The sequence below is a fragment of the Mobula hypostoma genome, chromosome 3 (assembly GCF_963921235.1).
Source record: "Mobula hypostoma chromosome 3, sMobHyp1.1, whole genome shotgun sequence".
Lineage (NCBI taxonomy): Eukaryota > Metazoa > Chordata > Chondrichthyes > Myliobatiformes > Myliobatidae > Mobula > Mobula hypostoma.
Genome location: NC_086099.1, coordinates 132,751,409 through 132,775,880, shown reverse-complemented (window position 1 = coordinate 132,775,880; position 24,472 = coordinate 132,751,409). Strand labels below are relative to the sequence as shown.

The 24,472-nt window shown below is 42.7% G+C and overlaps 1 long non-coding RNA gene across 1 annotated transcript in view; it reads left to right on the top strand.

Moving 5' to 3' along the window:
* The window catches only part of LOC134343553 (uncharacterized), a 120,133-nt gene extending 103,982 nt beyond the window's left edge, over window positions 1-16,151 (top strand). Inside the window, exon 3 of the long non-coding RNA XR_010017262.1 lies at window positions 16,023-16,151. This is a non-coding gene — a long non-coding RNA (uncharacterized LOC134343553). The remainder of the gene's footprint in view (window positions 1-16,022) is intronic.
* The last annotated feature ends 8,321 nt before the right edge of the window (window positions 16,152-24,472 follow it).

Genomic DNA, 24,472 nt, shown 5'->3' with positions numbered 1-24,472 from the left:
AGTGGGAAGCTCGGAGATGCACGGAAGTCAGGAGTGACAGGAAGAGTGCAGCTAAAGAAACAGAGAAGGAAAATACAGAAGGGATGAAATGAGTTTATGGTGGGATTTGTCAAAGCTGAATATCTTTCTGCACTGTTTACCCAGTTTTGCTTTCTCCACCAACACCGGCTGATTTGCTGAGCATTTACTACGGCTCTGACCAGCATTTCACAGATATTACACATCACTTGATTTGTTTTCTCTGTTGCTAACTCCCTCATTAATCTATAAACCTGGATAGAGTCAATAGTGACTTATTGCCATGGTGACCATGCATCCACCTTCTCAGAAATAAGTATCTTTTGTCCTTTTCACCTCTTCCCACCCTCTCTGTAATTTAAAACTAACTTGTCTTCCCTGTTCTCCTTTCTGACAAAGTGCCTTGACCTGAAACATTAACTTTTTGTTAGCACATAGTTGCTTTTTGTGGTAACAGCCATCTGCAGCCATTAGCCTTATCTTGGTGGATTTAAAGTAACTCCTGGTTCAGCAAAACCACAATTTTTAAACTCTCTGACTTATTTTCAAATCCTACTATGGCCTTGATGTTCATATCATTCTCACCTACTTCCACCAAACAGCTGAGATATCTAGTCCCTTTGTACTTGCCCACTGGGAATTATTTAAGCTAAGGAACTCCTTTTTCCATTTAGCTCTGTTAAAATGCTCCTTACAACTTACCCGTATGGCTACCAGCTACTTAATTTTATTTATTCAGCAATACAGTGTGGAGTAGGCCCTTCCCCCACTTTGAGCTACGCCACCATAGCAACATCGCAACCCAATTTAACCTAACCTAATCACAGAACAATTTACCATGACCTATTAACCTACCTGCCACATTTTTGGACTGTGGGAGGAGATCAGGGCAGCCGAGGAAAACCCACACATTCAATGGGTAGGGCGTACAGAGACTCCTTACAGAACTGTGCTGGAATTGAACTCCGAACTCTGAAACACTCTTGAGTCGTCAAAGCATCGCGCTAACCGGTATGCTACCATGACGTCCAATGCCTTCATTTTTATTGGCTACATGGAACACTCCATGTTCCAAGCCTTTCCAGCTAATGCTCCCCAACTCTTTCAGTGCTACATTGATGACCACATTGGTGCTTCTTATGCACTCATGCTGACCTCAGAAATTTCATCAACTGCGCCTCCAACTCCCACCCTGCCCATAAATTCACTTTGTCCATTTCTGACACCTCCCTCCCATCCCTCCCATTTCTTGATCTCTCTCAAGGGACAAACTGTCTGCCAAAATGTTTTGTTAACTTACCAACTCCCATAGCTATCTTGGCTATACCTCTTCCCACCGTGTTTCCTGTAAAATGCCATTCCTTTTCTCAGTTCCTGTATTTCTGCTGCATCTGTTCCCAGGGTGAGGATTTCCTTTTCAGAACACTTGAGTTGTCCTCCTTTTTCAAAGAATAAAAATTCCCTTCCTCCACCATTGATGGGCCCTCACTCCATCTCCTCCATTTCCTGGACATCCGATCTCACTCCATCTTCCTGCTGCCTTAACAGGGATAGATATCTTTTCTCCTCACCTACCACCCCATGAGCCTGCACGTCCAGCACGGCATTCTCCATAACATCTGCCATCTTCAACGGGATCCTAACACTAGATACATCCTTTTCTCCCCCCCCCCCCGCCACCCACTCTCTGTTGGGAAAGGGATCGCTCCCTCCATGATTCTCTTATTCATTTGTTCTGACCCACTGATTTCCCTTCCAACACCTATCACTGCAAGCGGAGATGGTGCCACACCTGCCTATTCACCTCCTCCCTCACCTCAATTCAAGGCGCTAAACAGTACTTCCAAGCTGAGGCAACACTTCACCTGCAGATCTGTTGGGGTCATCCCGATGTGTCCTCCTCTACATTGGTGAGACCCAGTATGGATTGGGGGATCGCTTTGTCAAGCACCTTTGCTCCACCCATGAAAAGCAGGATTTTCCGGTGGCTAGCAATTTTAATTCTTATCCCCTTTCCAGTATTTTTTCTCCCTCCTCCTTCCCTCTCCTTCCAATCTCCACTCAGCCTCCCCTCTTGCCGCTTCTCTTCTCCTTGCCTGTCTATCACTTACCCCTAATGCCCCTGCTCTTTCCTTTTCCAGTTCAAGTTCAAATTTTTTGTCATCTGACTGTACAACCAAATGAAACAGTATTCCTCTGGACTACGATGCACTCACACAACCTATATAATGCACAGCACATAAAACAAAATATTACCTCAAAAAAGTTAATAAAATATAATTCAAAATGCATGTAGAGACTCAGGTTGTTGTTCTCACACCATCTGACAAACCTCTCTGCCTCCTCTCTGTATGCCGACTCATCATTGTTGTCAACGAGGCCAACCACTGTCGTATCTTCAGTGAACTCGATGATGCAGTTTAAGCTGGATCCGGCAATACACTTGTGAGTCAGCAGCATGGACAGCAGTGGGATGAGCACACAGCCCTGGGGGTTGCTAGTGCGCAGTGTGATGTAGCACTCTCTTTGCCTACCAGATTCCAAGGACATATTACCACCAGCCCTTTACCTTTTCTACCTATCAACACCCAGCTTTTTACCTGGCTTCACCTATCACCTTTTAGGTTGTACTCCTTCCCCTTCTTATTCTGGCTTGCTCCCACATCCTTTCCAGTCCTGATGAAGGGTCTCGTCATGAAACATCGACTGTTCATTCATTTCTATAGATGCTGCCCGACCTGCTGAGTTTCCCTAGAATTTTGTGTGTTTTACCCTTGAAACTTGAGGAGTCACAGAGCCACACAATGTGGAAACAGACCCTTCAGTTGAACTTATCTATGCTGACCAAGTTGGAGAGCTCAGCTAGCACTACATGTCTGCATTTGGTCCATAAACATTTCCCGTCTGTATACAGTACGAGGGGTGATTGATAAGTTTGTGGCCTAAGGTAGAAGGAGTCAATTTTAGAAAACCTAGCACATTCATTTTGCAACATAGTCCCCTCCTACACGTACACACTTAGTCCAGCAGTCGTGGTGCATACGGATCCCTTCTTTGTAGATGTGGTTCACGGCAGGGGTGATTGATAAGTTCGTGGCCTAAGGTAGAAGGAGTTGAGTTATACCGCTCTCGTTACATGCATGTGCAGTTCAACTCTTTGAGTGAAAATGCAGAAAGTTTGAAGTTAATAACTCATATCCTTCTACCTTAGGCCACGACCTTATCAATGACCCCTACTGTGGACCACTTTGTGGAGGTCCAAGACGCTGACTTCTACAAAGAAGGGATCCATTTGCTCCACGACCGCTGGACTAAGTGTGTAAATGTAGGAAAAATGAATGTGCTAGGTTTTCTAAAATTGACTCCTTCTACCTTAGGCCATGAACTTATCAATTGTATGTGTCCAAGTGTCTTTTAAATTTTGTGATTGTACCCAACTCGGAGACTTCTGGTGATGACTACTAAATCTCCTTGGAGTCAAACTTAATTTGATAAATTGAAAAATCTTGGGATGTTTTAATGCAAATTTAAATTTTAGTTGCTGTTATTTGCTTTTGTAATGTGAACTATACAATACCACAACATAGTGCTATAAAATTGTGGGTTTTGATTTTTTGTCTATAACTCTCATAGTTTGGAGGAAAGTAAATTATATTTATTTAGATTGTTTCTGCAAAAATCTGATGGGAAAAGGAGTTAAATTGGCCTCTTTTTGTGATGGAGTGCCTGGAACATCATTGTCCACCATTAGCTCTAAATGCTCTGCATAAAACCTTTATTAACTTCAATGCTTCAAATTTTTGAGGCAGTGTGGATAGTCCCAATGTTTCTAGGTATCCTGTTCAGATGAATTTATAAGCATTGCTCTGTGATCTCCAGTTTTAGTCAGGATGAAAGTCAAGATAGAAACATTCCACTATGCAGTTTTAACTTTCTTCATTTTCTTAAACCCATCAACCCTATTAGGCATAGGCCACCAACGGCAGCTCACCTGAGTCCTCAGTTCAGGCCTCAAGGTTGATCAGCCCTGTGGCTTCCCCTTTCTCCAGATGGCTTCGTACTTCTTCTAGGCAAAGATCCATCCTCTCCCAGTGATGAGCTTCTTGGAGCTACTGTAGGCATTTCTATAGCACTGGATTTTTACGGGACGGAGTTGTGAACCTCATGCCCAATCCTCCTCCTTTCGTAGCTGGGCTGGGGACTGTCCATTGTGGAACTAATTTTAACTTTCCTGGAAAGTAATCGTGTTAGCAATCATTCGTGAATGAAATTTTGCCAGATCTCACCAGTGTATATGACAAATTTCCTGGTTTCAGATGTATAGCCAATGATGTCAGAAGCTTAACTCCATTTTTCACTTGTTCCATCAAAAACTGGGACTCAAAGCTCCTTACATTTTCTGTTATAGAAGCCTCACTTACAATAGGAACACTTATACTAGATAGTCATGGGAGATTTTAACATGCAGGTCGATTGGGAAAATCAGGTTGGTAATGGATCTCAAGAGAGCGAGTTTGTTGAATACCTAAGAGATGGCATTTTAGAGCAGTTTGTCGTTGAGTCTACCAGGGTATCACCTATACTGGATTGGGTGTTATGTAATGAACCGGAGGCAATTAGGGAGCTTAAGGTAAAAGAACCCTTAGGAGCCAGTGATCACAATACAATTCAGTTCAACTTGAAGTTTAGTAGGGAGAAAGTAAAGTCTGACGTAGCAGTATTTCAGTGGAGTAGGGAAATTACAGTGAGAGAGGAGTTGGCCAAAGTAAATTGGAAGGAGCTGCTGGCAGAGATGTCAGCAGAGCAGCAATAGCATGAGTTTCTGGGAAAAATGAGGAAGGTGCAGGACATGTGCATTCCAAAAGTGAAGAAATACTCAAATGGCAAAATAGTACAACCAAGGGAAGTCAAAGCCAATGTAAAAACAAAAGGGAAATTAGTGGGTAGATGGAGTATTGGGAAGTTTTTAAAAACCTGCAGAGAGCAATTAAAAGAATCATTAGAAGGGAAAAGATGAAATATGAAAGCAAGCTAGCAAATAATATCAAAGTGGATAGTAAAAGCTTTTTCAGGTATGTAAAAAATAGAAGAGAGATGAGAGTGGATATAGGACGGCTGGAAAATGAGGCAGGAGAAATAACAACAGGGGACAACGAGATGGCAGATGAACTAAATGAGTATTTTGCATCAGTCTTCACTGTGGAAGACACTAGCAGTATGCCAGATGTTGTAGTGTGTGAAGGAAGAGAAGTGGCTGAAGTTACTATTACAAGGGAGAATGTGTTCAAAAAGCTGAAAGACCTAAAAGTACATACAGTAAGTCACCCGGACCAAATGAACTGCACCCTCGGGTTCTAAAAGAGGTAGTGTTAGAGATTGTGGCAGCATTAGAAATGATCTTTCAAAAATCATTGGGCTCTGGCATGGTGCCAGAGGACTGGAAAATTTCAAATGTCACTGCACTCTTTAAGAAAAGGGGTAGGCAGCTGAAAGGAAATTATAAACCAGTTAGCCTGACCTCAGTGGTTGGGAAGATGTTAGTGTCAATTATTAAGGATGAGGTGATGGAGTACTTGGTGACACAGGACAAGGACAAGATAGGACAAAGTCAACATTGTTTCCTTAAGGGAACCTATTGGAATTCTTTGAGGAGATTACAAGTAGGATGGATAAAGGGGATGCGGTCAACGTTGTATATTTGGACTTTCAGAAGGCCTTTGACAGGGTACCACACATGAGGCTGCTTACCAAGTTAAAAGCCTGTGGTATTACAGGAAAGTTACTAACATGGTTAGTGCATTGGTTGATTGGAAGAAGGCAGTGAGTGGGAATGAAAGGATCATTGTCTGGTTGGCTGCCAGTGACTACTGGTGATGGGACCACTTATTTTTATGCTGTATGTAAAATGATAAGGATGATGAAATAGATGGCTTTGTTGCCAAGTTTGCAGATGATATGAAGATTGCTGAAGGGGCAGGTAGTGTTGAGGAAACAGGTAGAATGCAGAAGGACTTAGACAGATTAGGAGAATGTCTAAATGAAACACAATGTTGGAAAATGCATGGTCATGCACTTTGTTAGTAGAAATAAATGTGTGGACTATTTTCTAAACGGAGAGAAAATCCAAAAAACTGAGATGCAAAGGGACTTGGGAGTCCTTGTGCAGAACACCCTAGAGGTTAACTTGCAGATTGAGTCGGTGGTGAGGAAGGCAAATGCTATGTTAGCATTCATTTTAAGAGGTCTAGAATACAAGAGCAAGGATGTGATGTTGAGGCTTTATAAGGCACTGGTAAGGCCTCACCTTGAGTATTGTGTACAGTTTTGGGCTCCTCATCTTAGAAGAGATGTGCTGGCATTGGAGAGGTTCAGAAGAAGTTCACAAGGATGATTCCAGGAAAGAAAGGGTTATCATACGAGGAAAGTTTGATGGCTCAGAATCTGTACTCGCTGGAATTTAGAAGGATGAGGGAGGATCTCATTGAAACATTTTGAATGTTGAAAGGCCTAGACAGAGTAGATGTGAAAAGGATGGTTCCCATGGTAGGAAAGTCTAGGACAAGAGGGCAGAGTCTCAGGATAGAGGGGCATCCATTCAAAACAGAGATGTGGAGAAATTTCTTTAGCCAGAGGGTGGTGAATTTGTTGCCACGTACAGCTGTGGAGGCCAGGTCGTTGGGTGTATTTAAGGCAGAGATTGATAGGTTCTTGATTGTACATGGCATCAAAGGTTACAGGGTTAAGGAGGAGAGAGAAAAAAAGGATCAGCCATGATTGAATGGCGGAATAGACTCTATAGGCCAAGTGGCCTAATTCTGCTCCTATGTCTTATGGTCTTATAGTCTTATTTTTATTGCTTTTTAAAGATGCACTCCGCCAGTATTGGGAGACTAGACTGTCAGCTTCAGAACTTGCAGAAGAATGCTCCTGAAACTTCCAAAGTCTGCAGCTTATGCTAAAGCTGAGAGGAAGTTATTTCTACAGTATTCAGTGGATGTTTCTGTGACTGTCAGACTGTTGGCAGGAGTGTTAGAGAAAATGGGATGGGCATGATTGTCCTTGCAGGCTGATGGGGGATGTAGGGATAGGAGCACAGCCATCAACACTGTGCTCCATTTCTGGGTGTTGTTCTCACGCAACATGGCTTCTATATCCCTCTCTATGAACTATGGAGCTCTCTCCCTCTGTTCTACAGATTTTCTTTCTCCTCCACAGAAACATGACTATTTTTTGCTGACAGTTGCCACTTAAGGGATGACACCAAGTCTCTGATTATTGAGCAGCAGAGTGTAAAACATCTGCTCTAAACTATACATGATCCAGTCAAGAACTGCAGAGTCTGTGGCTTAGCACTTGTTTCTGAGTGTAATAAGTTATTTATTTATTTAAAGACAACATCGTTCCACACTTAAGCACTTTATAATTTTATGATATTTTAATAATGATCTAATCTTCTTGGAGGGGGACCCAAGATAGTGTTATTGCAAAATGAAGTGAAATATCTGAAACAGGTGTAACCCACTGTCCAGACACAGATATACTGTACTGTACGTATCAGTATCTAATGGAGAAGAAATTGGATCAGGCTGGAGGTGAACTGAGGGTTACATCAGTCAGAGCCAGGCTGCGAGTAAACTGGGGAGTGTGAGTTCAAACTTTTTTAATATGGTAAAATTTACAGAAGAGTCAGGGGGTGATCCATAAACTATAAAATTAAATCAATCAAGAATCATTACTTTTAATATGGTGTATTCCACATTTTATTCAGAGTAAATTAGTCCTAGGTTGTAACCCTTGGATCCTATTTCTGTTTTTTGGTAATGGGTTCAAGTTCTGTCTGAAACAAGCAGTAGTAATCTTGTATAATGGTGCTTGTTTTCATTTATGTAGATCCTCACTGTGAGACAAAGCAGGAAGGATGAAAACTAATGCAGCAAATCTGCTCATGTTCATATTTACTAAAAAAGAGGAAATGGGGACAAAAATAGTCTAATAAAGAAAAGATTTATGAAAGCGTTGCCAGCCAGGACTTGAAGGACTGAGTTATAGCTAGAGATTGAGCAGATTGGGACTTTATTTATTGGAGCATAGGAAAAAGAAGGGTGATCTTATAGAGATACTCATGAGCAGCTTATATTTTCCCAGAATTGGTTGGGAATTAAAAACTAGAGGGCAGACATTTAAGGTATGAGGGGTAAATTTTAATAGGAAACCGAGGAACAAAATTTTCACTCAGTGGGAGGTCTGTATATGAAGTAATCTGCCAAAGAAAGTGGTTGAGTTAAGTGCAAAAGCAAAATTAAAAAGGTATTTGGACAGGTAAATAGATAGGAAAGGTTTAAAGTGATGTGGGTCACACATGCACAAATGAGACTAAGTTAGATGGGCATTTTGGAGGCATGAATCAGATGGGCAAACGAGTCTGTTTCTGTCCATTAGTGACATCATCTTATGTGATCAAAATCGGCCAAAGAAATGTGTGTTAGGATGATTCATGACAAGAAATGCCTGGTTTAATGTCATCGATCACCAGGACATGCCTTGTAGCTTTTCTATCAGGTACACCTCAGGGTGTAGCTACAGGAAGTGCCCTAACCTATGCCTGGGTCCTAATGTCTGGACTGCTGGTTGAACAGAATCTCCTGAAAGAAACTAAACAAAAATCATAATGTCAAAATGTCACAACACTGCTCGGACAGGATAGACTGGAGGTTTCAAGAACTGACCTATATGGATGGAATTGAGGAATAAGAAAGGGATTGGTCGTTTATTATGTACCTTGTCGTATGACATGGGCAATCATGTGATCATGATGGTTATTGACAATTTTTTCTACAGAAGTGGCTTGTCATCACCTTCTCCTGGCAGGTGACCCCTGACATTAGCAATACTCATCGGAGATTGTCTTCCAGGCGTCACTGATCACATAACCAGGATTTGTGATATGCACCAGCTGCTTATCTGATCATATTCCACCTGCTCTCATGGCTTCATGTGATCCTGATCTGTGGGTGGGGTGGTGGGGCTCTAAGCAGGTGCTACACCTTGCCCAAGGGTGTCCTGCTGACTAGCAAAGGGAAGAAAGGCATAGGGAAGAGAAGATGGCGGTGCGTCGTGGCCGTTCCGAATGATATCGTATGTGTTAACTAGGGGGCCGTGCACAGTCCTGATTTGATGGAGACAGCCATGAGAAGTACGGAGGAACACCTGGAGAAACTTCTGGAATCCCTGCTTCGCTGCCGCTGCTCCTGTGTGATCGAGAATCTCCGAAGGGGAAGGCCCCAAATCCTCGGCTTTGCCTATTGCCTGTTGCTGGGGCCGGGGTCGAAGCGCTCGGCAGAGATGGTGCTCGGTGCTCGGTGTCGGAGGGCTGGTCGGAGGCTCAGAGTTTTCGGTTGGACTCGGAGTCGGACTGTGGTCAGATGCTTCCAGGATGTTGCACCGGCAAGTTTGCGGCACTGGAGGTTCACCGTCTGCGTGAGATGATGGGACTTCCGAGAGACTTTGATACTTTTTACCGTCCCCGTGGTCTGTTCTTTATTAAATTACGGTATTACTTTGCACTGTTGTAACTATATGTTATAATTATGTGGTTTTTGTCAGTTTTTCAGTCGGTTTGTCATGTGTTTCTGTGATATCATTCTGGAGAAACATTGTATCATTTCTTAATGCATGCATTACTAAATGACAATAAAAGAGGACTGCGTGTCCTCATAATCTAATCTAATCTAAAAACTACATGAATAGGATTATATTATAGACCATTCAATAAATAATTCTATTAGTTTCATGTTAATTATGGAGAATACATCCAGTCCTCAGGTTGAGATTCTAAATTGGAGAAAGGACAAATTCTGATAGCATCAGAAAGGATCTGGGAAGTGTGGAGTGGTATAGGTTGTTTTCTGGCAGAGGGATTGCAGACAAAAATATTCGAATAAAGAAAGGCCTTCAAAAGTGAATTATTGAGAGTACAGAGTATGTATACTTCTGTCAGAATAAAAGGCAAGGTAATAGGTTTAGGGGACCTTGGATTTTGAGAGATATTGAGGCCCTGGTTAAATAGAAGGAGGAGGTGTACAGCAGGTATAGACAGACAGGAATAAATAAGATACCTGAGGAGTCAAGGAAATGCAAGATAACACTTAAGAAGAAAATCAGGAGGGCTAAACGAAGGCATGAGGTTGCTCTAGAAGACAAGGTAAAGGAGAATTCCAGGTCCTTCTACAGATATATTAAGAGCAAAACAATAGCAAAGGACAAGGTTGTTCCTCTTGAAAATTAGTGTGGTCACATGTGATGCCTTAAGAGATGAGGGATATCGTAAATGAGTATATTGCACCTGCATTTACTCATGAGTACACAGAATCTACAGAACTGGGGCAAAATAGCAGAAGTTCTTGGACTGTATATGGATTACAGAGAGGGAGGTACTTTCCATCTGGAGGAAAATTAGAATGGACAAATCCCCAGAGCCTGAGAAGGTGTTACTTTGGACATTGTGGAAGCCTAGTGCAGGATTTGCTAGTATATCTAGCAGAGGTATTTAAAATGTCCTCAGCCGGAGGTGAAGTGCTGGAGAACTGGCAGATAGCTAATGTTTCATTGTTCAAAAAAGTCTTTAAGAATTAGCCACATAATTATAAGTGGGTGAGCCTGCTATCAGTAGTGGATAAACTTTTAGAAGGTATTCTAAGGGATGGGATATATAAGTACTTGGATAGACAGGGCCATGTTTGGGATGGTCAGCATTATTTGGTGTGTGGTTGGTTGTGCCTAACCAATCAGATAGAGTTTTTTGAGGAGGTTAACATGGAAGTTGATGAAGGCAAGGCAGCGGATGTTGTCTACGTGGGCTTTAGCAAAGCTTTTGACGAAGTCCCATATGGGAGACTGGTTAAGAATGTTCCGTCACTTGGTATTCAGTGTTAGGTAGTAAACTGGATTTGGCATTGGCTTTGTGGGAGAAGTCATAGAGTGGTAGTAGATGGTTACCTCTTTGACTAGGGGCCTGTGACTAGTGATGTGCTGCAGGGATTGGCAGTAAGTCCATTGTTGTTTGTCATCTATATCAGTGATCTGGATGATAATATTGTGGATGTCATAGTAGGAGCTCCAGTTTCCTTCTACCCTTCAAAAATGTTTTGGTTAATAGGTTAACTGGTCATTGTAAATTGTGCGATGATCAGCTTAGGGTTGTAGGCCACGTGGCTCAGAGGGCTGGAAGGGTGTTTCTCCGAATAAAAATTTGTGGATGACTCCAAGATTGAAGGTGTAATAGACACCAAGGAAGGCTATTAAAGCTTGCAGTGGGATCTGGATCAGCTGGAAAAATGGGTTGAAAATGGCACATGGAATCTAATGCAGACAAATGTGAGGTGTTACAAACCAGGGCAGGACTTGTACATTGAACTGTAGGGCACTGACGAGTGTGGTAGAACAGAGGGACCTGGGAACACAAAACCAGAATTCCTTGAAAGTGGTGTCACAAATAGACAGAATCATCAAGAGAACTCTTAGCACAGTGGCATTCAAAAATCAAAACTGGGATGTTAGGGTATTGAATTTGTGTAAGATTTCGTGCAAGATATTAGAGAGGCCTAACTTGGAGTATTGTGTACATTTATGGTCACCTACATGCAGGAAAGATATCAATAAGATTGAAACTAATCAATAAGCTCCAATATCTCCTTGTGCAACTGGATCCTTTATTTCCTCACTTGCAGATGCCAGTCAGTTCAGATTAGCAACAAAATCTTATCCACAATCACTATCTGCACAGGTGCACCACCAGGCTGTGTACTTAAACCCATGCTCTACTCACTTTATACTGATGACTATAGGACTAAGCACAGCTCCAATACCATATTGAAGTTTGCTGATAACACCACTGCCTTTGGCCAAATCAAAGGTGGTGATGAATCAGCATCTAGAAGGGAGATGCCTCAACAACAACTTCTTACTCAATACCAGCATCTCGTGTGTGCTTTTTCATTGATTCTATTGTGTTTCATTGTATTTACTGTGAGTTCCCACAAGTAAATAAATCTCAGGGTTGTATATAGTTATGTATATGCACTTTGATTAAATCTACTTTGAACTTTTTTGAACTTTGAAAGATTGCAGAGAAAAATTTCAAGAATGTTGCCAATATTTGAGGATCTGAGGACAGGAAAAGGTTGAACAGGTTGAGACTATAGAATATTAATAGTTACTTCATTGATCCTGAGTGGGAAATTATTTCATTACAGCACCAACATTTAAAAACACACTTAGCAATAATAATAATATGAACTTATAACATACAGAAAATTAATTTACACAGTAATAATTTACCAATGTTTAATAATATGCAATACTGTTCAATAGTAATGTACGAAATAATAAAATAGAGACTATTGTACAATGATGTGAGTTCTCCTGTTGCACAGAAATGAACTGTTGTATATGCTTATTGCATTTGGTAGGAAAGATTTTCTGTAACAATCCTTGTGACAGTGGAGCTGAATGAGTCTGTTTGAAAGGGTGCTCTGCTACTTATTCAGTAGGTCATGGAGAGGATATGTCTGATTGTCTTTAATGGATAACAATTTGTTTAGTAGCCTGCTCTCCACCACTAACTCAAGAGACTCTGGGTTGTAGCCAAGGATAGATCCAGCCTTCTTGATGAGTTTATTTAGTCTTTTTGCATCACCAGCACCGATAATCGGCTGCTCCCCCAACATAAAGCCACAAAGAAGACTGCACTCGTTACAACAGACTGGCAAAAGATCTCCATCATCCTGCTTCACACATTGAAGGATCTCAGCTTCCTTAGAAAATGGAGTCTGTTCATCCCCTTCTTGTAAACAGCCTTGACGTAGGGTTTCCTGTCAAGTCTGTTGTCGAAGTAAACGCCCAAGTATTTGTACTCCTCCACCACCGCAACTTCTTCTCCCTGAATGTATACAGGATTCATCACAGTCCTCTTCCTCCTAAAATCAATCACCATCTCCCTGGTTTTGGCCACTTTCAGGAGTAGGTGATTCCTTCCACACCACTCCACAAACTTCTCCATCAGTCCTCTGAACTCAACTCCTGCTCTGATACACCCAACCAGCGCAGAGTCATCAGAGAACAAATGCAGGTGACAAGTCTCCGATTTCTACTGGAAGTCTGAGGTGTACCATGTGAACAGAAACAGAGACAGGACAGTATCTCGTGGTGCTCAAGTTCTACTCACCACCATCTCAAACAAAGAACTACCCAGTCGTACAAACTGGGGTCTATCTGTCAGGTAGTCAATAATCCACGAGATAGTGGATTTATCTATTCCCATCCTTTGCAGCTTCTTACTCAGAGGCTGGATTGTGTTGAAGACACTAGAGAGATCAAAAAATGTGATTCTCACAATGCCAGCAGCAGCATCCAGGTGGGACTGAGATCTCTGCAACAAGTAGACGATGGCATCATCCACTCACACAGGAGGTTGGTAGGCAGACTGTCGAGGGTCCAATGAAGATCTCACCTGTGGTCCGTGGTAAGTCAGGACCAGCCTCTCCAGCACCTTCACCACGTGAGATGTAAGGGCAATTGGTCTGTAGTCATTAAATTCAGATGGAGTTGCCTTCTTGGGTACAGGAACCAAGCATAAAGTATTCCATAGCATTGGTATCTTTTCCTGACTCAGACTCAGATTGTAAAGGTGCTACAAAATACCAGACTGCTGGCTCACACATGCCTTCAGTACCCTGGGGCTGGTACCATCCAGTTCAGCAGCCTTGCCTTGATGTAGTCTCTCCAGCTGTCTCTCAACCTGACCTGCAGCCACAGTCATGCAGGGGAGGGTGGCCATCCCATGGAGATAGTTTGGGGGTTTGGAATACATGCACTCTCCAGAGGGGAGGGAAGGGTGCAGGAAGAAGGCTTCAGGGACAGTGTGGGTGTTTGGTTCAGGCAAATGGGGAAGGGGACAGCAGGAGGTTCCATGCTGACCCTGTTAAAAAACAAGTTCAATTCGTCGGCCCTATCCAGGCAGCCCTGATCTTCCTTTCCTTAACCTTGAAGCCAATGATCTGCTTCATGGCCGATCACACGTTCCTTATGCTATTCCGCTGGAATTTGTACTCCTGCTTCCTCTTGTAGGATTCTATGCACTCCCTTAGCTTTACCCTCAGTTCATTCGGTACTCACCTCGGTACCTGTCTATCATCAGACCTGAAGGCTTCCACTGGAGTGTAGGAGAATACAGGGATATTTGATAGAGGTATACAAAATTATAAAGGATTTAGATAGTGTAAATGCAAGCAGGATTTTTTCACTGACTTTTGGTGTGACTATAACTAGAGGTCATAGGTTAAGGGTGAAAGGTGAGTGGGAGCTTCTTCTTTCCAAGTGTCATGAGAGTGTGGAACATGTTGCTAGCGGAAGTGGTTGATTTCGGCATTAAAGAGAAACTTGGATAAGTGCCTGGGTGGGAAGGGTATAGAGGGTTATGATCCTGGTGCAGCAATTGGGACTAGGCAGAGGAATTGTTTGGCACGGATCAGATGAGCCATAGGGCTTGTTTGTGGGCTGTATTGTTCTATTACTTTATTCCTCTAACAATCTTCTTCTCCACTCTTGCTTACTGCTGGCTTATTTCCAGCCAGCCCTTGAAGATAAGTAAATTTGGAGGTCCTGATGTAAGGAACTAAAACTCCAACCTCTGCCTTTCTTATGCTAATGAATATTATTTAAATCAGAAATAGGCCACAGTAAACTTTTTAGCCTAAGGCCAAAAGGAATAAAGCATTTGGAATTTTGGCTCAACTCCAGTGTATCTAACATACCACCACCAAAAATATAGCATGATTTCACACAAAAAAAATCTAGAAATTTCTGTGGACAGCATATATTTTGGGGAAGGAGAATTGCCTTGTAGGCTTTTTGTCCAAATTTCACACACAATCAATTTCTCATGTCAGTGCAGAACTGAATGTTATGGGAATGGAGTTCAGGAAAATACATCCACTTTCCCTAAAAATATAAAGAGGTTCTCACAGAAGACACCAGATTTTCCTTTGTGAATAAATGAATTTTATGTGCCTCTACACACTGAGATAAGATTATAAATACATAGAAAGTATAATATGGAGTTAACATTATTCAGACACCAGTCAGGCTCCAGTAGGGTTAAAGATATATAAGTGTGTTCTTGGTAGTCAGTTACTCAGTTTTACTCAAAATGATGATTATCTTATTGCCTTGTATTTACTTTGTTGTTAAAATTACAGATCATTCTGTCAAGATATTCCTTACAACAAAAAAATCCTTCAGCCTTCCCATGCATTGATAAAGACTTTTATGTTTAATGTCACATATATGATATGAAAATCAGACAAGTCTTTTCTTGGCATGAGTTGCGCACAGCAGACCACTTCCCTTGTAAATCCCCTTTGTTGGCTTTCCCATGCGTTGTTATTTGCATTCTTTGCAACCACATCCTTTGCTGATTTTCTGAGGGGCATGCTATATAATGTTCCCCAAACTCCTATAAAAAGGATATTCTATCCTTCTCTTTACATCTGGTTTGTGTAGATAGCTGCTAATTTTAGCTCAAGCATGCTGGAACCTACTGTATTAAATGTACCCCATGCATAGTTTTCCCTCTTCATTTAAGTAACAGTATCTCTTTTGTGGCACTACCCAGCCTGTATTTAAATCTTGTAATGTTGTTGTTGAAATACATCAGTCTTTTCAAAGAAGCATTCTCTAAGATATGTAAAATAACTCTAAACCAGTCTGTATTTAAAAGATTTCTTCAAATATTTGGTTTCTTGACATTATTGAGATTTCATTACATTTGAACATTTATTTCAAATATGTTTATTATTTTCTGTCACAGTAGACAATTTGAATAATAATGCAATTTTACGTGATAATTTTGATTAAATGAGAAAGTATTCTGTTCAAAATTTAACCTTCTGACAATAATATTAATTAATCATATGTCATTTTTAACAATAGTTTCTTCTTCCCAACAGGCAAAATCCTAAACACGAGGAAATCTGCAGATGCTGGAATTTCAAGCAACACACACAAAAAATGCTGGTGAATGCAGCAGGCCAGGCAGCATCTCTAGGAAGAGGTACAGTCGATGTTTCAGGCCGAGACCCTTCGTCAGGACTAACTGAAAGAAGAGATAGTAAGAGGAAAAATCCTACCTACAATTCACTGTTTAGAAAAAACAAAAAATCCAAGAATAAAATTGCCTATCCATTAAACCTCAGTGGTAGACAAATATATATCTTTTAACATCAGTTATCCACTCGTGACTTCTTCAGGAATTATAAATTTTGTCAGACAGGCATCAACACTTGTATAAAATCCCAGGAGGACAATAGAAATAAAGCATTAATAATCAGTTAGGAGATGGTTGGTTGGATATTAATATCGGGCACAGAAGAGTTTTTGGGAAGGATAAGAAAAAGCTCTCTTCCTCTCAATTTATTATATGATTTTACTTATCTTGCTGCTACTAATATCTAGTGAGGGCCTAATTAGTGGACGGATAATGTAATACGAGTGAAATCTATTGATAGTACAACACATTTCTGAACACTGAGGCATATGCTTCAACCATTTTGATCAACACACATCAAAGTTGCTGGTGAACGCAGCAGGCCAGGCAGCATCTCTAGGAAGAGGTACATTTAACGTTTCAGGTCAAGACCCTTCGTCAGGACTAACTGAAAGAAGAGTTGTAAGAGATTTGAAAGTGAGAGGGGGAGGAGGAGGGGGAGATCCAAAATGATAGGGGAAGACAGGAGGGGGAGGGATGGAGCCAAGAGCTGGACAGGTGATTGGCAAAGGGGATATGAGAGGATCATGGGACAGGAGGTCCGGGAAGAAAGACAAGGGGGGGGGGAACCCCGAGGATGGGCAAGGGGTATAGTCAGAGTGACAGAGGGAGAAAAAAGAGAGTGAGAGAAAGAATGTGTGTATATAAATAACGGATGGGGTATGAGGGGGAGGTGGGGCATTAGCAGAAGTTAGAGAAATCAATGTTCATTCCATCTGGTTGGAGGCTACCCAGAAGGAATATAAGGTGTTGTTCCTCCAACCTGAGTGTGGCTTCATCTTTACAGTAGAGGAGGCCATGGATAGACATAACAGAATGGGAATGGGACGTGAAATTAAAATGTGTGGCCACTGGGAGATACTGCTTACTCTGGTGGACAGAGCGTAGGTGTTCAGCGAAATGATCTCCCAGTCTGCGTCAGGTCTCGCCAATATATAGAAGGCCACATCGGGAGCACCGGACGCAGTATATCACCCCAGCCGACTCACAGGTGAAGTGTCACCTCACCTGGAAGGACTGTCTGGGGCCCTGAATGGTGGTGAGGGAGGAAGTGTAAGGGCATGTGTAGCACTTGTTCTGCTTACAAGGAAAAGTGCCAGGAGGGAGATCAGTGGGGAGGGATGGGGGGGGACGAATGGACAAGGGAGTCAGGTAGGGAGCGATCCCTGCGGAAAGCAGGTTGGGGGGGAGGGAAAGATGTGCTTAGTGGTGGGATCCCGTTGGAGGTGGCGGAATATACGGAGAATAATATGTTGGACCCGGAGGCTGGTGGGGTGGTAGGTGAGGACAAGGGGAACCCTATTCCTAGTGGGGTGGCGGTAGGATGGAGTGAGAGCAGATGTGTGTGAAATGGTGGAGATGCGTTTGAGAGCAAAGTTGATTTTGGTGTTAGGTAGATGTGTGCCACCATTATCAAAATTTAAACCAAAAAAATACATGTGGCTAACGTACTGTTAAGCACACAAACTGAAGATAAAGTTAGATTGAAAAAACCTAGACCAGTATTGATTCCAGCTGAGTATGAATCAAAAACATTTATCTTCAGACTTCATGCTATCCTTTCCTGAGTGCAATTAAAGTTGGACTTCTACTAAAGTACAGTAAAACTCAATAAAATGGTTTAGTTAAGGACTTGGTGGTATCAAACTAGCAGATCTTCTGCACTCTTGAATGTTATTCCCAGTTAAATGGCCAAACGCTTTTTTAAAATTTAATTTCTTGATGTTCACATCATTATAATAAATTTCCCAGAAGGAAGAGTAAGTACAAAGGAAACTAGGACTGTGGTCATTTTAAAGAGAGTGTGGGAATTGAGGCTGTAGTGGTCAGAAGCATGAATGGGTGCTACAGCATAATAAATCAGAAGAGTTTTCAGGCATTCAGTGTATAATACAAATTATATCCCAAGTATTGTATCACAAGATAAAAGCATCCAAGTGAATATATAGTCACAGTGAGAAATAGAGATGGAACAATTCAGAAATCAATACATTTTGAAATTTTTAGGTAGCAAGGTAATCCTGGATAATGGATTTAGTGCAGGAAGGAGACTCTGAGATAAAAAGAGCTTTAACCAGCAACCAATAGACATTGGTGATTGATTAGCAAGAGCAAATTAAAGGAAGGCAGGGGCAATTCCAGCAGCCATCTTCACAGCAGCCATTATCTGAGTGGACAGAGTCAGAGTGGTGACCTTGAGGCTTTAGCTCTTCGAGGCTTCTATGAAGAGAGGCTTCAGTCAGAGAAAGCAAAGAAAGAAAAGCTTAAGGTTACATTTTTCCTCCCTCACTTCTTGTTATCTGCTCAACTAGGATAGAGAAGATGCCAGGCAGGATAGTTGAAAGCTCCTCTTGTGGGATGTGGGAAGGCAGAAAGACCCACAGTGTCCCTGATGACTATAACTATGAGAAGTGCATGCAATTGCAGTTTCTAACAATCCACTTTAAGGAGTTGGAGATGGAACGGGATGAACTCTAGATCATTCGGGAGGCTGAAGAGGTGATAGATGGGACATATAGAGAGGTAGTTACACCTAAGGTAAAGGATTAAAGAAAATGAGTGACAGTCAGAAAGGGAAAGGGGTTAGGTGCCATTGCACGGTACCTCTGTGGTCATCCCCCTCAACAACAGTTACTTTGGATACTGTCGGGGGGAGGGGAGGTACAGTGGTCAGGTCTCTGGCACTGAGTCTGCTTCTGTGACTCAGGAGGGAAGGGGGGAGAAGAGGTGAGCTGTGGTGAGGGGATTTGTTAGTTAATGGAGCGGACAGGAGGCTCTGTGGGCGAGAACAAGATTCCCGGATGGTATGTTGCCTCCCAGGTGCCAGGGTCCGGGATATCTTGGATCGAGTCCTCGGCATTCTTAAGTGGGAGTGTGAACAGCCAGAAGTTATGCTCCATTTAGGTACCAATGACATGGGTAGGATGAGTGATGAGGTTCTGCATAGAGAGTCAGGTGATAAGTTAAAGGGCAGGACTTCCAGGGTTGTGATCTGAGGATCCCATTCCATGTGCCAGTGAGGCTAGAATTAGGAAGATTATAAGTTTAATACATGGCTAAGGAGTTGGTGTAAGAGACAGGGTGGGCATAAAACTTTTGGATCATTGGGCACCCTTCTAGAGAAGGTGGGAGCTGTACAGAAGGAATGGTTTGCACCTGAACTGGAGGGGGACTAATAATCTGATGGGAAGGTTTGTCAATGCTACACAGTGGGGTTTAAAGTAGATTTGTAGGGGGATGAGAACCAGAGTGCTAGAACAGTTAGTGGAGAGGTTGTGGAGGCAGGCGTTGGTAAGTCGTCAAAGTTAGGAATCAAAAGGTTGAGAATGGTGCAACTAGTGTCCCAGGCTGCATATATTTCTATGCAAGAAGTATGGAAGGAAAGGTGAATGATAGTGCTGGTTTACAAACAAGAGTCAATGTGTAGTGAGGTGAGGTGGTTGATAGGGCAAAATTGAGATCAAATGGATGAGTTGCAATGTAAAAGGTGGACAAAGAGGTGAATACAGGACTCAAGGCGTTATATTTGAATGAGCAGTATACAGAATAAGGTAGATGAACTTTCAGCACAGTTGCAGATTGGCAGGTAAAAAATGAAATCAAATCATTAGAATGAGGTGACATAGGGTTAGAAGGTGTTGAATCATTGTGTATAGAGCTAGGGAACTGCAAGGGTAAAAAGAACCTGATGTGAGTTGTATATAGACCCACAAACAGTAGTAATGATGTGGCCTACAAATTACAACAGGAGATAGAAAATACATGCCAAAGGGCAATGTTACAGTAGTCATGGGGGACTTCCATATGCAGGTTAATTAGGAAAATCAGGTTGGTGCTGGATTCCATGATGGGGAATTCTAGAGTGCCTATGAGATGGCTTTCTAGAGCAGCTTGTGGTTGACCCACTAGGGGATTAGCTATTCTGGATTGGGTGTTGTGCAATAAAGACAAATTGATTAGAGAGCTTAAGGTGAAAGAATCCTTGGAGACAAGTGATCATAATATGATAAAATTCACCCTAAAATTTGAGAAGGAGTTCCCCTGACTAATAAAGGCCAACACAACATATGCCTTCTTAACCATCCTATGGACTTGTGCTGCAACTTTGACGTGAACTCCATGATCCCCCTGTTCCTCTACATTGTTAAAAATCCTGCCATTAACCCCGTATTCTACCTTCAGGTTTGACCTTCAAATGAATCACCTCACACTTTGCTAGATTGAACTTCATCCAACACTTCATAGCCCAGCTCTGTATCCTATCAATGCCCCTTTGTATCCCACAACAACCTTGTACACTATCCACAACTCCACCAGCCTTTGTGCAATCTCTAAACTTACAAACCCACCCTTTCACTTCTTCACCCAAGTCATTTAGGAAAATCACAAAGAGCAGGAGTCTCAGAACAGATTCCTGTGGAACACCAGTCTCCGGGCAGAATGCACTCCATCTACAACAACCATCTGACTTCTATGAGCACGCCAATTCTGAATCCATGCAGCCAAGTTTCCCTGGAATGCATACCCCCTGACTTTTTGAATGAGTCTACCTTGGGGAACCTTATCAAATGACTTACAAAAATCCATATACAGCACATTCACTGCTCTGCCTTCATCAATATGTTTGATACTTCCTCAAATAATACAATCAGGCTCATGAGGCATGACCTGCTACTCAGAAAGCCACATTGACTATCCCTAATTTGACTATGCTTCTCCAAATGCTCTTCCAACATCTCTACATAACCCTTGACTCCCCTATTAATTAATCGAGTTAGATATGGCCCTTGTGGCTACAGGGGTCAGGGGGTATGGAGGGAAGGCTGGGGCGGGGTTCTGAGTTGGATGATCAGCCATGATCATAATAAATGGCGGTGCAGGCTCGAAGGGCCGAATGGCCTACTCCTGCACCTATTTTCTATGTTTCTATGTTTCTATAATGTGTATGTCTATCTCTCTGTTGACTATATCCATAGATTTAGCTTGCATAACTGGGGACATTCCACATGCCACGGATGGCTGGGTGCCATTTGATTGTGCATAGTAAGAGTGAGATTTGAACAGACACAAGAGGCTGTAGGTGGGGCAGTCTGCGCACCACAGATTGCTCGGAGCCATTGGATTGTGTGTATCGAGCACAAGATTTGAAAAGCAGCAAGCGAGGGCAGCTGGGACATTCTACATGCCACAGATCACTAGGAGCTATTGGATTGTACGTAGCTAGACCAAATTTGAAAAGAAGTGAGCAGAGGCAGTCTAGATATTTTGTCCAACATAGATTGCTAGGAACATTTTTATTGTACAAAGCAGGAACCAGAGTTGAAAATAAACGAGTGGGGACACGAGAAGCATACTGTGGATCACAGACTGTGGGGTAATTAGATACTTGGCAAGGGACAACAGAATGAAGTTAGGTTTAAGTAGGGCAGCCATTGTGTGAGTGGTCTGGTGTTAGAGTGGGGAGTTGAGGCTTTGGCTCATAGGGTCTTCAGCGAGGAGGGCGAAGGGCGAAGAAATTTAGGATAAAATTCTGTCTTTCTTATTGCGCAGAACAGTGGGGATGCCAGGTAGGTTAGTGGAATTCTCCCCTTGTGGGATATGGGAAGGCAGAATGACCTCCAGTGTCCCTACTCCCGAATGAAGTGCAACCAGCTGTAGCTTCATACAGACCATGTTTAGGAACTGGAGCTGGCTGAACTGCAGATCATTCAGGAAGCTGACGGCAATACAGGGATGTAGTTACAGCTAAGGTGCAGGATGTAGGGAACTGGGTCAGGAGGTGAAAAGAGGCTAGGCAGTCAGTGCAGGGTAACCCTGTGGTCAATCCTCCGCATAACAAGTATTCCACTTTAGATACTGTTGGGAGGCTGACTTGCAGAAGAAAGCCACAGTGTTCTGGTCTCTGGCACCGAGTCTGTCTCAGAAGGGAAGGGGGAGAAGAGGTGATCTGCGGTGATGGGGATTCGATGGTTAGGGAACAGAAAGGAGGTTCTGTGTACGAGAACGAGATTCCTGGATGGCATGTTGCCTTTCCAGTGCCTGGGTCAGGAACATCACAGATTGAGTCCTCAGCATTTTTAAGTGGGAAGGTGAGTTGCCACAAGTCGTGGTTCGTGGGTACAACTGATATGGGGTAAGAAGGATGACAAGGTCCTGCAAAGTGAGTTCGGGGAGTTAGCTGCTAAGTTAAAGGATAGGACCTCCAGGGTTGTAATCTCAGGATTGTTAGTGAGGCTAGAAATAGGAGGGTAATGCTGTTTAACATGTTGCTAAGGAGATTGTGTGAGAGGGAGGGCTTCAGAGTTTTGGATCATTGGGTTCTCTTTCAGCAAAGGTAGGATCTGTACAGGAGGAATGAATTTCCCCTGCACCGGAGGGGGACCAATATCTTCGCGGAAGGGTTTGCCAGTGCTGCACCAGGCAGTTTAATCTACAGTTGCAGGGGATACGAACGAGAGTGCCAGAGCAGATGTTGGAGTGGTTGTGGGAAAAATCGTTACTAAGTCTATAAACAAAGACAGGAATTGAAAGGTTGAGCGTGGTGGGAATAATGTTCTGAGTTGTGTCTCTTTCAATGCAAGGAACTTTGTAAAAAGGTGGATGAGCTCAGAGCACGGCTCAGCACATGCAGTTATGAAATTGTAGCCATTAACGAGACTTGGTTGTAGGAGGGGTAGGAACATTTGGTAAATTATATATGTTTGAATTCCTTATTGGCAAAATCAATCACCATTCACAATAGAGATGTTAAAAATCAAATGAAACTTCAACCTGACAACTGATGATATTTTGAATTTACAGAAGCAATTATCTCTTAGTTGTTGGGTGAGTTTCACATCCTTCCATTATTCCTATTTTGACTCTCTCTGGCAACCCCTACTGAGTAAGGGGAAGCTATGTTCTTCTATGCTGATTACAGACTATCAACATTATTCTCACCTATCTGTCTGCAACGTGCAAAATTGTTCCGGCAAACATCTTCCTTGTGTGGGTTTGACTACACACTGCCACTGAGGTTAGGTGGGAATACAAGTAGAGGTCACAGGGTAAGGGTAAGGGTGAAAGGTGAAATGTTTAAGATGAACATGAGGAGAAACTTCTTCACTCAGAGGGTCATGAGAGTGTGGAAAGAGCTTCCAATGCAGGTGGTGCATGCAAGCTCGGTTTCAGCATTTAAGAGAAGTTTGCATAGGTAAATAAATTGTACTGGTATGGAGGGCTATGGTCCTGGTGCAGGTTGATAGGAGAAGGCAGTTTTGATACCTCTATCAAATCTCCCCTCAATCTTCTGCGTCGTAGGGAATAAAGTTCTAACCTATTCAGTTGTTCCTAATAACTCAGGTCCTGCAGTCCTGGCAACATTGTTGTAAACTTTCTCTGCATTCTTTCAATCTTATTTACATCTTTCCTGTAGGTAGGTGACCAAAGCTACACACTGTAATCCAAATTAGCCCTCACCAATCCAATCCAATCAGTTGTCCTTCAAGATCTGATGAGAACGTCCACTCCTTTAACGGTAAGATCTTTGATGACTATACAGTCCTATCCTGGACCCAAAAGCTCTATTGCAGGTGGGACACATATATGTGGAAGTGGTGGTAGTGGTGGCAACCATGGCTGCATTTCTCCTGGCTCTCTTCTGGTTGTTCTTTCCATCTCCAGAATACGAACGCCATCCCTACACAGCTGTCGCCAAGTGGTACTGTCAGCAGCAACATCCTGCAGGTCCCCGGATCTGATCTTGCACTTCCTTAAAGCATTCTTCATCTGATCCTTATAGCGCTTTTCCGGCCTTCCAGCTGAGCATTGACCATGATGTAGCTGGCCGTATAACACTCTGCGGGGTAGCCGACATGGGGGCATCCTTATCATGTGCCCCAGCCACTGCAGCTGACGCTGGGTGATCATGGCCTCAATACTCCTGCAGTTGGTCTTTACAAGTATTTCAGTGTGAGGCACCCACACATGCCAGGTAATTCCCAGGATGCGCTGGAGGCAGCTTATGTGGAAGCGCTCCAAGGACTTGATGTGATGGCTGTAGGCTACCCAAGTTTCACAGAAGGGTGGTGACACAGACCACTTGGTATATGGTGACCTTTGTGGAGGGACGAAGGAAGGCTCCTGATCTGAAAG